The sequence below is a fragment of the Stylophora pistillata genome, chromosome 4 (genome assembly GCF_964205215.1).
Source record: "Stylophora pistillata chromosome 4, jaStyPist1.2, whole genome shotgun sequence".
Taxonomy (NCBI): domain Eukaryota; kingdom Metazoa; phylum Cnidaria; class Anthozoa; order Scleractinia; family Pocilloporidae; genus Stylophora; species Stylophora pistillata.
In genome coordinates this window covers 33,943,609-33,954,004 of record NC_142522.1, presented here as the reverse complement: position 1 = coordinate 33,954,004, position 10,396 = coordinate 33,943,609, and the positions used below count along the sequence as shown (strand labels likewise).

Here is a 10,396-nt window from a genome sequence, read left to right as displayed (position 1 = left end):
CTATTGCTAACTTTGATTTTATCACTTCAGTCAAATCAATTCACTTTAAGTCGCCTTAAGTTACCTTATATTAAGTCGCCTAAGGTCGCCTTAAGTTGCCTTAAATTGTCTAAAGTCGCAATGTTTTTTTCTGCCAATTTTGCTTAAGTCGATTTAAGTCGCCTTAAATCGCTCAAAGTAGCCCAAAGTTACAGCGACTTAAGGCCCCAGAGTAGGCCTCTTTGGGGGAAAATATATTACAGTCTGATGCTATAAATGTCGCGATATTCTTGGTGATAGAAGTTAAAGGGGGCAAACGATGGTCCAGCTCCTTAGCTTTTAGCAGGCGATCTCTTCTGTAATAATTTAGATATATCAACAAAATTGAAATGGTAAATTGGCCACCGTAACGATTACAAAAGCTGACGTTTCGAGCGTTAGCCCTTCGTAAGAGCGAATAGTATTCGCTCGGACGAATTCGCTTGTCGGAGCGAATTCTATTCGCTCCGACGGAGGGCCAACGCTCGAAACGTCAGCTTTTGTAATCGTTACGGTGGCCAATTTACCATTTCAACTTTGTTGATATATCCAAATTATTTCGTTACTCCCACCGATGCAGCCCCAAACAGTTTCTTTCGAAACTATCAGCCTTTATTCATTTGATTTCTTCTGTACGTTTCTTCTCTCTTGCGAGTGTTTGTCTCGTTTTTACCGAGCCACATGCTCAGCTTTCAAAAACTGTGATCATTTTCGGCGGCAACATGAAGTGGTCCTCATATTTCGCATCATCGCAGAGGGAACAAATTGAACTGCCCTAGATTCTTAATTAAGCACGTCTAGATCGAACAATTATTTTCAATATCATGTCACTCTGACAACTTTACTCACAAAACACGACTTCAGGAGGTCTATTGTTACAAATAAATAGGATATCATTTCTTTGAAAATTTCTAAAAGAAATACGCAAGATATCTGGAACAATCATATTTCTTATGAAAATTGATAATATGTCTCTTGTTGGGCAAATAAGATCTTTCTAATGAAAGGGCATGCAATTCAGTTTCTTTCACGAAGGTTGTCAATACAATCCACTACATTCCTGTGACACACTGAAACGATTATTTATTTTCTCTAAAAACAGTGTCCGTAAGCAGAGCTGTCTGTCTCGACATCAAGTTTCCGCTAGCGAAGAATAGACTGTAGTTATTTCATAACAATTCCTTCCCAAAGCCTCAATTTTTATAGACTAGAATAGTCCATGACTTTAAGGAAGGGCGGCACAAGTATCAAATTAGGTATTTCTCACTTGACTGGGAAGTCACGTACTCATTCGATAAGGGATAGATCAGTCACTACGCTAAGCAATTGTAAGATTCTGACACTGGTCCAGTTGTATCACAATTGACCATTTTTTGACGGGCGAAATGTTTATTGAAAACCTGCATTCGACATATCCTTAGACTCACTTCCTTATTCCCTAATTCGCAGTAACCGAAAGTTATAGGAGTCTCACCACTTAGGCACTGGCTCGAAAACATGCTACCAGTGCTTTTGTTGTAGTATTCTTTCTTTATTTAAAATCTATTAAAAGTGTTTCAAATTAAAAAGAAATTATTGTCATCTAATTTTAGCGGAGATCACAGCGCGCGAGTGAAGCAAGCGCGCAGCGAAGCCCCCCTACCTATTAAAAGGGTAGTATTAATAATAACAAATTATTATCAATCTTTATTTTCCTAGAGCTATAGTTAATAATTCATCGCTGCTTTTAGTTAGGCAAAACAAGAGAGGATAAAGTGTCCTCTCTTGGTCAAAATCAATTGGCCATTTTACAGTTGCGTACTTAGTTGCCAAGCCTTTGATTTGGAGTGAGGCTGAAGGTGACTTCATTGTGATAGCTAGAGACCAGTATCTAGTTGGCATAATAAAAAAAAGTAATTTACATTTGAAAAGTAGCAAGGTCTGTATCATAACGCAGTCACCCTTAGCTTCACTCCTATTCAAAGCCTTGGCAACCAAGCAAAGTGCAACTGTAAAGTGGACTACTGACGTTGAGGTGAAATCATTTGGTATTCGTCTTTTAAAAACCAGCGCCCAGGTTCATTCCCAAAACAACATTTCAGAGTGTTCGTATTCGTCAAATTATTGTCTATCGTTAGAAGGTTTGCAAGTGCGACGTTTTTTAGTTGGAGAGAATCATGTTAGGGATCTAACTTTTTTGACGAGCAAACCATCGTATTTTCGGTGAACGTCGAACAGTTGGAAGTTTCAGACCGATCACACGCAAATTATAATAATAAAGAAAGCTAAAGCAAACCAGAACCTAAAAATGCACTTTTATACCTTTGTAAAGAGTATTATAGACAACACTTGCGTTTTAAAAATAATGAGAATGATGTCAATTTCAACTGCAAAATTCTAAATAATTAAAACGTAATTAGTTTTTGCTCAATAGTTTTTACTACCACATAGCGTATGGTGCTTTAATCTCAAGGAAATTCTTCATTTAGCTAGAGGCCATAATTAATGCAACTTAATGATGTGCAATCATAAATATTTAAAAAAGGGTGATTGCCATTCTTACGAGTGTAGAGCAAGTGGTAACTATTAGTTTAGGCGGCCAGCTGTTAGTCAAATTTCCTAATTTCACACGCAAATAAGTATTCTCTGAAGTACTTGCACTAAGGTTGATTGCCCTAGTATATATGAGCGGGCGTACGAGTACTAAATAAATGCGTTGCCGAGTAGCAAAAATAGTCATGCTTGATATGAAATTGTAATTGCGAATAGTTTGGGGACATCTTTAAACGTTTCAACTGGAGCCACGCTCAATTACATGAGTGGGAACTGACGATGAACGGATTATTAGCAAGAGAACATAAACTGTTTTTATTCATCAATCAGACCCCCCACACGATAAAATATCACTGGTCTTTTCAATTCAAACGTTCTAGTGTTCGTGAAATTAATTTCCTTAGGTGCAAAAGTGCAAATTTCTTTAATCTTTTCCGCCTTAAAATCTAACGATATGATAATTTACTTCATTCTCGTTGGGGAAGTTGAAGTAGTTTCAAGGAGCCTGGTTTACACGAAGATCGATTTTTACACTCGTTTTGAATTAAATATGTATTTCATTAATATTTATACGATCAACCAGATACTACATGTCCGATTGCGAGTGCAATTTATCAAAACTCGCTCATAAAACTGGAATTCATGCATAAATAACCCGAAATCTTATAAAGAACCCATTTAATCCGTTTTCTCTTCCGAGGAATCGACAAAGTATTGATAAACTTATGCGAGAGTGAGAGCCACCTGCCAAGCAAAACAATGCTTGACAGCAAGCAATTACAACAACCATTATTTTGCATAAAAATGATTATGACAAAACGTCAAAACATTTCCAAAGCTATCAGCATCCGAACCAAAAGAGTCTTGACGAATTGACGGTCAAGGTCTCTAAAATGAATTTCCGAGTCGCCCAAAATAAGGTATGATTCGTGATCAGCAAACATTTTTTTGATCAGAAGAGGAACTGAAGGTTGGTAAAGAATTCTATACGGTTGAAATGAATGACACAGGCAATTTGAAGAACCAAAGTGGCCTGCTACCTTTGCAGGCAAAGATCGCTTTAGCGACGTGGTTGGGTGTTGCAGGGCTAGTGACAATAATTGGAAATGGAATTGTCTTGTGGTTGATTTTCAGAAAAAGATCCCTAAGAACAATGTCCAACCTGTTTCTGACCTCGTTGGCTGCAGCGGACCTTTTAGTAGGACTTGTCATAGATCCAGTGTGGTTACTAATAAGATGTTTGGGTTATAATCCTAAAACCTACTTCGACACCTTCAGTAAGGGTATGGATTTCCTGTGGATCCACACCACTGTGGCCACATCATTTAACTTATGCTGTGTTAGCCTGGACAGATATATAGCTATCATTCATCCTCTGCGCTACCAAGATTTTCTCACCGAGAGAAGATGTTATTTACTCATAGCTAATGTATGGTTTATGTCTCTTGTGTTACCCTGCTCAAGGTTGATGGTTCAGGATAAAACAGTTTTATCAACATATATCTGTCTTTTACAGTTATAACAATTTTATTTCCAATGTTCATTATCGTGTTCTGCTGTCTTCGAATTTTAAAAGCCGCTTCAGCACATTACAATGGCATAAAACCGACGAGCAGCTGTGCGCAGAACCAAGACAGTTTTAAAAGAACCAAGAAGAACTTCAAGGCCGCTAAAACAGTGAGTTTCATTGTGGGGCTGTTTGTGGTTTCCTGGTTGCCAAGTCTTATCACTGGTTTGGTGCACCACTTCAGCAAAAAAGTTTCTTTCGAATCCGTTTACTACACGGTGTGGACATCTGTTGAAACAGTGGCGTTTACTTCATCGGCAATTAACCCATGGGTGTACTGTTTGCGAAACGACGAGTTCTATGAAGCATTATCACGAACATTTCGATTTCCTAAATTTGGTAATTTGGACAAAGAGAGAGACCGCACGGAGAGGGCTCTGATTGTATAAAGGCATAGAGTACAATAAATTTTTTGCTACGATGGAATCTTTCCCCTTGGAGACTCGCAATTATTTTACTCAAGTTTAGGACACAGCTTTTGACTTTATCTTTATTTTGTTGTCAAAAGTCGAAAAGCTTGTCGCTGACAAATAAATAGAAATTTCCTTAACCCTCAGGCCTACGAAAAGTTATTAACTTATCAGTTATTCTAAGCAAAACGAACTTATTTAGTATTGGGGTAGAATTGACCTCTGCTTAATTAGGGACTTAGAAAAATGTAAAAATGTAAATAGAATAAGAAAGATGGTAAGTTTAGGGCTCGGTAAAGAAATCGTCTTGTCACGAGCATAGAACAAAGAAAATTGTTCTAAGTTCCAAGGAGGAATGGAACTTTAGACCTTCGAACTCCGCGCTCCATTGCTCTACCACTGCGCCACGGAGTCTCTATATGATGAGCAGAATTTTACGAATTTCATTTATAACACGCGTCCTGCACACTGCTAGGATCGGCAATGTCGATAGCGTCATGTTTTGTACATAAAATAACAATTTTTATCGATAGAATTCCCGAACCACTAAAAAGAGGAGCACTGTGAGATATATAATCGGAAAAATACATTAGACGAAGAACCCGCTTTTGTAAAATGACGATTTTCTTTAGATGAGTATTCGCGGTTTGGTCCCAAGCCAAGGTCTTAAAATAAGGTCTTAAAATAACTGAGGAGAATGTGCTACCTTTCTATAATATTAAGAAATGGATAGACATTCTAGTCTTCTCGCATAAGGGCGAATAAACCATAGGTCCCGTCTCCTGCATCTATAAATTAGATAATTTGGTTAGGCAGGGGACGTTAAAGAACCCACTCACGAGATTACTGTGATGTGGTCTGGCCTGTTTACTGGGAATTGGGAGGGGGCATCTTCAAATAGGTTTCCTTCGATTGTTTGTAAACTGCTGATGCAGTCCGGCCAAAGTCCCCCGAAAAGTGTTGTGATACGCATTTGATCATATCCACATGTTAATTTGCTCAATATAAATATTAAATTATTATTATTATATTATGAACTTATGGATTTCTTTAACATTATTAATTATTAAAAGCTGTGATTAAACTCTACACGTCAAATAATCCTTTTTTAATCAAATTTTAACGCTATGTTCCATTTTTTACTTTTGAGAAATTTTGAACTCTAGTTGCCATTTTCCTCGAAGCCATCTAAGCACTTTAGATAGGGGTTGCGAAAATATTATGTTTGTATCTATAATTTGCGCCGTAAATATAGGAAAGTCAACTGTTGCACGTCGCAAATTAAATGACTAAATGAAGAAATTCTAGGGGGTTAGCACAAGAATCCTAAGCGTTTACCAGCGTAGAAATGTAAAGTAATATGGTTTTGTGAACCTTAACGTTTACACCAAGAAATTCACCGATAAAAAGTGTTCATCTGGTTTTTTAAATTAAACTACATTTACTGAGAAGACTAACACGAAGTGGTTGACCACCTTTAACTTGAGGTATACCGAAAAACTAAATACCACTCAAGTAAATGAAAGGTCTTATGAAGCTGTACTGTCGCTTCGAACAAACATTAATATAATTTTTTTTTTTTTTAATCGTTTATTCAAAAGAAACACCTCGCAGTCCGAAGACTGAATTACGTGTATAATATACAATACAAGAAACAAAATTCATAGTTAAAATGGTTTGAAAATCTTAATAATAAAAATATACAAATCTAATAAAAAAGTTTCACTTAGGATGATCTTGTGTTAAAAAAATATATACATACTTAAACATATATATTTACACCCTTAGGCTATGGCTAACAATAAAGGATTTTTTAAAACGATCAGTCTTGCACACTGGCACGTTAAACTTCCTATTGTTGCGCAGCTGCCTGTGGTGCCCAGCTTTAGGTGGGAGCAGACCAGCGAGCTTGTGATTAATGTCAAGAACAATGTCATTAAAAAGATCAAACGATAGAGATGCTCTCCTGTCTTTGAGCGCGCTGTTGTAGCTTGCATAAGGAAAGATAATGCGCAAGGCGCGCTTCTGAATACGTTCCAGCTCTTCGGATAAATAGAACGGAAGGCTGGAGTGAAATACTTGACATGCGTATTCTAAAACCGATCTTATGGTACTACAGTAAAATAAAACAAGATCACTCGCACAGATACCAGCACGTTTGAATTGAATCAGGAGGTACAATCTTTTGGCAGCCTTTGAGGTTACATTAAAGATGTGATCGTTCCATTTGAAATCATCTCTTATGGTAACGCCGAGCACTTTAGCCCAGTTAACAGACTCGAAAGCAAAGCCATCGAGTTCAACTGGAGAATGAATTGGAGGAGATCTCTTATATTTCGATAAAGGGAGCAAAGATTCTAAAGAAACTGTGGTGCAGCGTCGGTAGGGGAGTATAACAAGAGCATTTTATTTTATCAACTGAGTGGATAATGTAAATCGGCCACTGTAAAGAGTGTAAAAGCAGTCGTTTCGAGCGTTAACCCTTTTTCAGAGCCTGTAAATTCGCTCTCTGACGGAGGGCTAACGCTCGAAACGTCAGCTTTTACACTCTTTGAAGTGGCCAGTTTTGCATTGCCCACTCAGTTGATAAAACAAAATCCCATTTATATCATTTTAGTCGCCAAAAACCAATTTTTTTTGCTTTTGATTAAAAATTTGTAGTTTTTAAAAAACAATGTTAAAGTGTTTTGAAACAATCACTCTTGTTAATCCGCGCGGAGAAATCTTGAATTTATTTTAGCCGCCATCAAAACTACGCTTTATCATACAAAACAAAAACCCACTCTCCTACAAAGTTCATACACAATTGCAATACACAGTAAACGTTTCTTGTCGCGCCCAGACAAGAGGAAGCGAATATCACGTTAATCTCTTCTCGAGTGGCTAGAGTTGAAGATGGATTTGAGTGAAGGCAAACATAGAATTATGAACGGTTGTCCAAGCCTCTGGCAAAATGACCAACATTTCTATGCCCTCCGAATATTTTTAATGATTATCTACAGCCTTTAGTCCATTAAAACAACCTTAGCGAATATTTCGATTCTATACGCTCTTCCTAAGGTAACATCTGTTCACCCGCCATCAAAACTTCTGCTTCGCTCTCTGACCATGACTGATTTTGGATCTGGCCTTATTGCACAGCCATTAGCAATAGCTGTGATCTTGTCTTCCATAAATGGAAGCCGGAATCTCTGTGATATCTTACAATTCTCAACCTATATTGCATCTACAATTTTCTCTGGTGTATCTTTGTCGAGGTTGACCGTCACAAGTTTGGACGGACTCCTGGCTCTATCGCTGGGGATAAGATACAGACATGTGGTAACTATCAGACGAGTTCGTGTGGTCGTCTTTTTATTGTGGTTCATGGCCAGTTTTGTCGCATTCCTCTACTCTTTGAATCACAGAGCCTACCCCATTGTAAGAGGTGCGGTAGGAACTTTGAATTTGATCGTCTCAAGTTACTGCTACACGAGAATTTTTGGAACCATTCGAAGGTATCAGAGAGAGGTGCAAGATACTTTGGGAGATCAAACAACACAGAGCACTCCACCCAACATGGCACGGTACAAAAAGTCAGTTAAAAACACACTGTGGGTTCACTCTACGTTAGTCGCATGTTATTTACCCCTTATTGTCGTAATGCTTAGGTCTCAACCAAGCCTTTCCGGTTTTAATTTATTGCCCAAAGATTGACATATAATCTGATCAAACTAAATTCCTTACTTTACTTCTGGAAAATAAAAGAAATTCGACATGCAGTAAAAGAAACGTTTCACAAATTTTCTACCTTTTTTTCTACTTTAACAAGCCCAGATAAACCAGGTCAAATACATGCTATTCAGTTTCGTTTTGAGAGTTGATATAAACCAAACGCGTAGCCAAGTATGCTGAAGAGATCTTTGTAGCTCTCGAGCTGCGAATAACAGATACTGAAATTCAATTTTTTGTTAGAAATTTTTACTTTTTCCATGACAGTGGAAAAAGAGAAATAAACAAAACCAATAATAATTTTCCTTAATGATCACTTCGTTAACGATGTGTAGTATTTCAATGCTGTAAAAAACCTGCATTCTACTCGTCAAAAGTGTCGCTGTTCTGGTTTTTTAAATGTTTTTTGTTTCTACTTTGACAAATAAGAGTGTTGAAGTAACCAGAGAAAACGTATCGATTTCTTCCAGGTATAAAGTTTAACAGTGCTCTCATCCCGTCGAAGCCCGAATTTTTGTAGGCCTCTTTTCTTGCCACTAGCAAGGATCAGTTGTTCTTCACTTGAATTTCACTCGCAGGTAAAAATATGATTTCTACTTTTAAAATAGTGAAAGTAAGCTCAACCCTATAGGTGAACCTTTTTCAGTATAGCAGTTTGCTAAAGAGGAGAGGGTGCAATGACTGATACTAGGAAAAGCGCTGATAAAGAAAATTTTCATTTCACGTTTAAAACCAGCTGTTTTAATATTTCTTTGATCCAAAACGTATTGTCGTTCTCCCCTCTTTAGTAAAACATGTACCAGTGTGGCAAAGGTATACGGTGATTTTGCCATCTACATGTATGTAAAAAAGACTGCATGTTATCTGGTATCTGATGCAACAACAGCCTCTGGACTTTTATTAGTTTTTAAGTCAGTATGGCATCTAAGTAGTTGTGTAATGTAAAGGCTTATTCCTTGAAAGCCGATATGGATGTTCGCAAATGCGTTAATTTTAAGGCAAGATCACTTATATTCACTTGTTTTAAGGGAGTATTTACAAATCTCGCAGAATCTCGCAGCTGATCGGTCACAATGGAGAGGAACCGTGACCAAGCACCTCAAAACAGGAGAGGAGAAGCTGACACAAGCCGCCACAGAGAGGCGGGCCCGCAGAAAGCTTCGTGTCAGCTTTGTCCAACAGACAGCATACACATGCAACACTTGAAAGAAGGACTGCCATCCACGCATTGGTCTTCACAGTCATAATCGCCGATGCTCCAGCCAAGCACACAACTAGGATGCTATACCCATGGTCGACCCTGACCGACGGAGGCCTACTACATTACAAATGCAATAAATTTAAGAGAGGCGGCACGAGAATGTTGAATTCGACATCAAGAATAAGAAAACCGTAGCTTTAACTCAAACTTCACTTAATGCTCTTGAAACAACTTGATCTTAGAACTCATTCTTTTTCTCGTCATCAAAGTTTTGCGTCTTGTTCTGCGAATAACCGAGCTTTGCGTTGATTCATCTTTTTTAGGACGAACTGATGAATCTTCACAAAGCAGCGAACCATACAATGTTTTGCGATGGAATATGGGGCTACATATTTCAAGTACCTTACTTGCCAACACTCATGACAGTCGTCTACAGTTTTCAATCCGTAACTACCACTATTGAAAATATTTTGATCCTTGTCTAGCTTCGCAGAGATAAGAGTCTTTACCCTACATCAAAACTGCTTCTTCACAATCTCACCATCACCGACCTTGGAGCTGGCTTTATTTCACATCCAGTATCAATTGCTTTTTATTGGACAGCAATAAGCCAATATTGGGAACACTATGAAGTGTTAAAATACACAGCCTTGCTTCTAGCTCCTATTTTCTCAGGTGTATTTTTGTCGACGCTAACCGCCATTTCAGTGGATCGACTTTTGGCTCTGTTGTTAGGAACACGATATCGACATGTAGAAACCGTAAGGCGAGTACGTGTTACCATATTTCTAATCTGGGTCCAAAGTATATTAGTGGGTGTCGTGTCGTTCTGGAACAAGATGGCATACTGTTTCATATTTGGGGTAACAGTTGTGTTCAAGACTACAATTTCAACTTATTCCTACACAATATTCTTTCTCCCTATTTGGCGTCGACGAAAAGTCGTACAAGAAGCAG

The 10,396-nt window shown here is 38.0% G+C and overlaps 1 pseudogene; it reads left to right on the top strand.

Moving 5' to 3' along the window:
* Nucleotides 1-3,380: 3,380 nt before the first annotated feature.
* On the top strand, nucleotides 3,381-5,557 carry LOC111332329 (beta-1 adrenergic receptor-like; annotated as a pseudogene).
* The last annotated feature ends 4,839 nt before the right edge of the window (nucleotides 5,558-10,396 follow it).